We start from the raw sequence: 6,137 nt of genomic DNA, 5'->3' as shown, positions 1-6,137 counted from the left end.
CATACGTTGGGTGAGTTACCTCTATTGTGCCGTAGGGAAAAATGGTTTGGACTACAAATGGACCTGACTATCATGATTTCAGCTTTCCAAGGAACAATTTGAGCTTTGAATTGTATAGCAAAACAAGATCTCCGGCTGTAAACTACCTAGGTTGCTTCAAACGAGCATCATGGCATCACTTTGTCGCTTCTTTGTATAATCGTGAGTTCTCATAAGCATTTGCTCGCCACTCATCTAGCTCATTCAACGGCATTAATCTTTTCTCACCTGCAAGTTTGGGATCATAGTTTAGGAATTTTATAGCCTAAAATGCTTTGTGCTCTAATTCAAATGGTAAATGACAACTTTTTCTGTAAACAAGTTTGTAAGGAGATGTTCCAATGGAAGTTTTAAAAGCGGTTTTATACCCATAAAGTGTCGTCTACTTTTACCGCCCAATCTTTCCTATTTGATTTTATGGTTTTCTCTAGGATACGTTTGAGCTCTAGGTTTGCCACTTCAACTTGTCCACTAGTTTGAGGATGATAAGGGGTAGTTGTTTTGTGGTGCACTCCATATTTTTTAAGGACTTTGTCGAATTGAGCATTACAAAAATGAGTACCCCTATCACTAATGATCACTCTAGGTGTTCCCAATCAAGAGAAGAGCTTCTTAAGAAATCTCACTACCACTCTGGCATCATTTGTAGGTAAAGCTTGAGCTTCCACCAATTTTGACATATAATCAACCGCTACTAAGATGTATTTATTCCCAAATGAGCTAGGGAACAGACCCATAAAATCAATGCCCCATACATCAAATATTTTACATGATATCATATATGTTTGAGGCATTTCATCACGTTTAGAGATATTACCTGTTCTCTGGCATTTATCACAAGAAGTGACATACCTGTTAGCGTCTTTGAATAGTGTGGGCCAATAAAAACCTGATTCGAGCATTTTATGTGTTGCTCTAGTCCCACTGTAATATCCTCCTGTTGGTCCTGAATGGCAGTGTTCTAGGATTTTGCTTACCTCTGACTTTGTAACACATCTTCAAATTACTTGATTTGCACATATACAAAAAAGAAAAGGATCCTCCCAAAAATAATTTTTCACATCGGCAAAGAATTGCTTCTTTTAATGATGTGCCAATCCTTTTAGTAATGTTAGTAGCTAAGTAATTCGCGATATCTGCAAACCAAGATGCCTCAAAGTCAGATATAACCAAGAGTTGTTCCTCAGGAAATGAGTCATTTATCTCACTCTCATTGAGCTCTTTGATATGTGGATTCTCAAGCCTAGAAAGGTGGTCTGCCACAAGGTTTTCAGCTCCTTTCTTATCTTGAATTTCCAAATCAAATTCCTGTAAAAGTACAATCCATCTTATGCATCAGACTTAGTTATGAGATAACGAAGATCTGAATGGTCAGTGTAAATGAAAACTTTATATAATAAGAGATATGATCTAAATTTATCGAATGCAAAAACCACAGCTAGCAATTCCTTTTCCGTGGTAGTGTAGTTTTCTTGTGCGGCTGTTTAAGTCTTGCTAGCATAATAAATCGATTGAAAATGCTTGTCTCTTCGTTGTCCAAGAATTGCACCTACTGCAAAATCACTTGCATCACACATTAGTTCAAAGGGCGAATTCCAATAAGGTGCAATTATAATTGGAGCACTGATTAATTTATCTTTGAGAGTATTAAATGATTCTAAACATTCCTGATCAAAATTGAAAGGTATGTTTTTTTAGTAAAAGGCTTAGCTATTTTAGAAAATCTTTAATAAATCTTCTGTAAACCCAGCATGTCATAAAAAGCTTCTAATAGCCTTAACTAAACTAAGAGGAGGGAATTTTTCAATGGTATTAAATTTTGCTTTATCAACCTCAATCCCTTTACTAGAAATTTTGTGACCTAATACAATCCCTTCTCAAACCATGAAGTGACACTTTTCCTAATTAAGCACAAGGTTCGTCTCCTCACACCTCATTAGAACTCATTTTAAATTTTAAGGCAAAGATGGAAAGAATTACCGAATACCGAGAAGTTGCCCATAAATACCTCCATAATGTCTTCCACAAGTTCATCAAAGATGGCTAACATGTAGCGCTGAAACGTGGCAGGAGCATTACATAATCCAAAAGGCATTCTATCATAAGCAAACGTATATTATGGTCATGTAAATGTCGTCTTCTCTTGATCTTCAGGAGCTATCGGAATTTGAAAGTAGCCAGAGAGTTCGTCTAGGAAACAATAATACATATGCCTAGATAACCCTTCCAATATTTGATCAATGAATGTTAAGGGAAAGTAATCTTTTCTCATAGCATCGTTCAATTTCCTGTAGTCAATGTAAACTCTCCAACCTGTGACTGTTCTTATTGGAATAAATTCATTCTTCTCATTGGCTACAGCAGTCATGCCTCTCTTCTTTGGAACAACCTACACAGGACTTACCCAAGTACTGTCAGAAATAGGATAAATAATTCCAACATCTAGAAGTTTAATCACTTTAGCTTTAACAACTCTTTCATGTTGGGATTCAGTCATCTTTGAGCCTGCACACACAGTCTATATCCATCTTCTATTAAAATTTTGTGGGTGCAGAACGATGGACTAATCCCTTTAATGTCAGAAATCTTCCAAGCTATGGCTCTTTTATACTCCCCCAGTACTTGTAATAACTCATTTTTCTCATTGGGTTGCAAGTTGGAAGCAATAATCACTGGTAGTGTCAAATTATCTCCGAGGAATGCATACTCTAAGTGATCTGGTAATTGCTTCAAGTCCAATTTGGGAGGTTCTTCAATAGAAGGTTTTTGTTTTAGTTCGTCGTTCATTTCAATACCCTCATACTTCTTTTGTCTTAGGGAAGACTCGTTAGAATTTAAATCAATTTTTATCTTCCGTATTTTAGTGGTATCGTCATCAGCCTCTTCTCCTTGGACAAGACACAATTCCAGCGTGTCTTTATGAATGATTTCCTGAAGAGAATCTTGAATGGAATGATCAATAGAGTAAATAAAGTAACATGAATCATCTTGTTCACTAGAGAATCACATAGCATCATAAATTTTAAAAATAATCTCTTCGTTACCTACCCTAAGCACAATTTTACAGTTACCCACATCATTGATAGCTCTAGTAGTAGCTAAGAATGGGCGGCCTAAAATTAAAGGTACCTCAACATCCTCATCCATGTCAAGCACAAAAAAATCAATAAGGAATACGAATTTATCTACTTTCACAAGCACATATTAATAATACCTCTAGGATACTTAACAGATCTATCAACTAATTGAATACTCATTCTAGTGGGTTTTGGTTCCCCAAGACCAAGCTGCTTGAACAATTTATAAGGCATCAAATTAATACTTGCACCTAAATCAGCTAATGCTTTCTCAATATTCAAACTACCAATTAAACAGGGAATAGTGAAACTTCCTGGGTCTTTCAACTTGGTTGGTAGCTTGTTTTGAAGAATAGCTGAACATTCCTCGTTGCGTTCTATGGTAGATAGCTCTTCAAACTTCCTTTTATTTGTTAGAAGCTCCTTCAGAAATTTAGCTTATGTAGGCATCTGGGAACTAGCTTCAACAAAAGGTAAGTTAATATGTAGTTGTTTAAAAAGTTGAAGAAACTTACCAAATTGTGTATCCATACGGTCTTTCTTCAACTTTGCTAGGTATGAGATCAGTGATTTATATTCTTTAAGCATCGGTGTTACACTCACGTCAGAATTTACTCCCTCACCCTTCGCCTTATCAGTTTCCTGTGGCATCTTCTTTTTAGCTTCAACCAATACCTTCCCATTCCTTAGTGTAACTGCCTTCACATGCTCTTTTGGGTTAGGTTCAGTGTTACTAGGTAGATTACCTTGTTGCCTTTCAGAAACTAATTTATCCAGCTGTCCAGTTTGTTTTTCAAGCCCTTGAATCAATGCCTGCTGGTTTTTCAATGTTGTCTCAGTATTTTAAAAACTCGTCTCTGACATCAAAATAAATTTTGCTAGCATATCCTCAAGATTCGACTTCTTCTCTTACTGGTAGTGTGGTTGGAAGCCTGGAGGGGGTTGTAGTCTTTGGTTCCCTTTGTTACCCCATGAAAAATTTGGGTGGTTCCTCCATCCTGCATTATACGTGTTACTATAAGGATTATTTGGAGGTTTAGAGTTATTACCCATATAATTCAATTGCTCATTCTCCATGCTAAGACTGTAGGATAGATAATTTGAAGTATTCACCCCTACTCCATTTGTGTTGCATTGCATCACTTGATGTACATGCATAGAAACACATAAACCATCAATCTTTTTATTTAAAAGCTCTACCTGGTTTGATAACATGGTGACTGCATCGAGGTTGAAAACACAAGCGGCTTTTGTCGGCTTTGTCCACATGACATGCCACTGATAATTATTCAGTGGCATCTCTTCAATGAACTCACAAGCCTCCTCAAGTGTTTTGTTATTTAGGGACCGTCGATGGCTACATCGATCAGTTATCTAGTTGAGGGGTTCAAACCATTGTAGAAAGTCTGAACCTGTAACCATAAGTGTAACCCATGGTGAGGGCACTTTCTCAATAAATCCTTACACCTCTCCCATGCATCGTATAGGGTCTCTTAGTCCATTTGCACAAAGAAAGAGATATCATTCCTCAACTTTTCCGTCTTGGCTGGCAGAAAGTATTTCAACAGAAACTTTTCAGTCATTTGCTCTTATTGATGGACCCTCGTGGTAGAGAGTTCAACCACTGTTTAGCTTTATTCCTCAATGAGAAAAGAAATAACTGAAGGCGAATGGCATCATTAGAAATGCCATTAATTTTGAAAGTATCACAATACTCTAGAATGTTATCCAAATAAGTATTTGGATCCTCATCTTGCAAACCATCGAACTGAATAAACTGTTGGATCATCTGAATGGTGTTCGGCTTCAATTTGAAGTTATTTGAAGCAATACTTGATTCAGCCCCTGCTAAATTAGGCTTGGCATAGTCGTACATAGTACGAGGAGTAGGATTCTGATTTACAGGATTTGCGACAACCACAAGAGGTAACGGATTATTCTGATTTTCAGCCATCTCCTCGGTAATATTTGTATCATCCTCTTGCTCTTCCTCTATATACTGTAGACTCTGCTTTATTTCTATACGATTTTATGTGAGCTGTGCTTTCAATTTCACTATCAAATAATAGAGGTCCTGATGGGTTTCTTCTAGTCATAAACTAAAAGAACCTGCCAGAAGCAAATAAGAAAAAAAAGTTAGTAAATTAAAGTAAAAACAAAAAATAAAAAAAATGGCTAAAGTAATAAAAATTAAGTGTTCCTAATATTTTAGTCCCCGACAATGATGCCGAAAACTTGATGGGTCATGAAACTAACTAATATTTTGAAGAAGGCAAGCGCACCTATCAAATAGTAGTATAGCTATGGTGAGTCTGAAATATCGTATCCACAAGGACTAAAAGTACTAGTAATAACTATCTTTCTATTATTTAGCCTAATAATTAAAAGAGGTTTTTTAATCTAAAATAAAACTAAGTAAATATGAACGCAAAAAGGATTGAATTGGGAAAATACTTAAGAAAACCAATGAGAGAGACAATACCCAGGAAAGAATCCAACTAGACTTCACTTATTATTCTGAATTGAATCAAACGATTTATTCACTTGTCTTGATTTGTAGAAATCCCTAAATTATGTTGATATCTCTTTCGAGACTAAAAACAACTAACTCTAGGTTGATTAATTAAAATCTCTTTCTAACTGTAACCCCTATCGTCGCATTAACTCGACCTATGGATTCCCTTATTAGATTCAACTCTAATCCGATAGATTTACATCATCCTATTTCTAGGATTGCAATCAACTCTGCTCAATTATGCTAGAAATACTCCTAAACTGGGACTTTTGCTCCACTGAATAAGCACACCAAACTTGGATTAATATTCTGAAAATATTAAGGCAAGTATTAAGAACACATAATTAAGAACAAGAATAAGAACAAGTATTCATCATATAATTCAGACAATTAAATAATAAGATCCATAGTAGGTTTCATCCTCCCTAGGTATTTAGGGAGTTTAGTTCATTATGTAAAAGGAAAACATCTCAAGTTTAGAAAAACAACAAGACATAAAAAACCCA

General features: G+C 35.9%; 1 non-coding gene across 1 annotated transcript; it reads left to right on the top strand.

The window, feature by feature from the left end:
• The first annotated feature begins 4,544 nt into the window (after window positions 1-4,544).
• On the top strand, window positions 4,545-4,651 carry LOC121216788 (small nucleolar RNA R71). Its single transcript, XR_005913006.1, has one exon. It is a non-coding gene; the product is annotated as a small nucleolar RNA R71 (small nucleolar RNA).
• Window positions 4,652-6,137: the final 1,486 nt, after the last annotated feature.

The sequence above is a fragment of the Gossypium hirsutum genome, chromosome A02 (assembly GCF_007990345.1).
Source record: "Gossypium hirsutum isolate 1008001.06 chromosome A02, Gossypium_hirsutum_v2.1, whole genome shotgun sequence".
NCBI classification, from domain to species: domain Eukaryota; kingdom Viridiplantae; phylum Streptophyta; class Magnoliopsida; order Malvales; family Malvaceae; genus Gossypium; species Gossypium hirsutum.
This window is presented reverse-complemented; position numbering and strand designations above follow the sequence as displayed.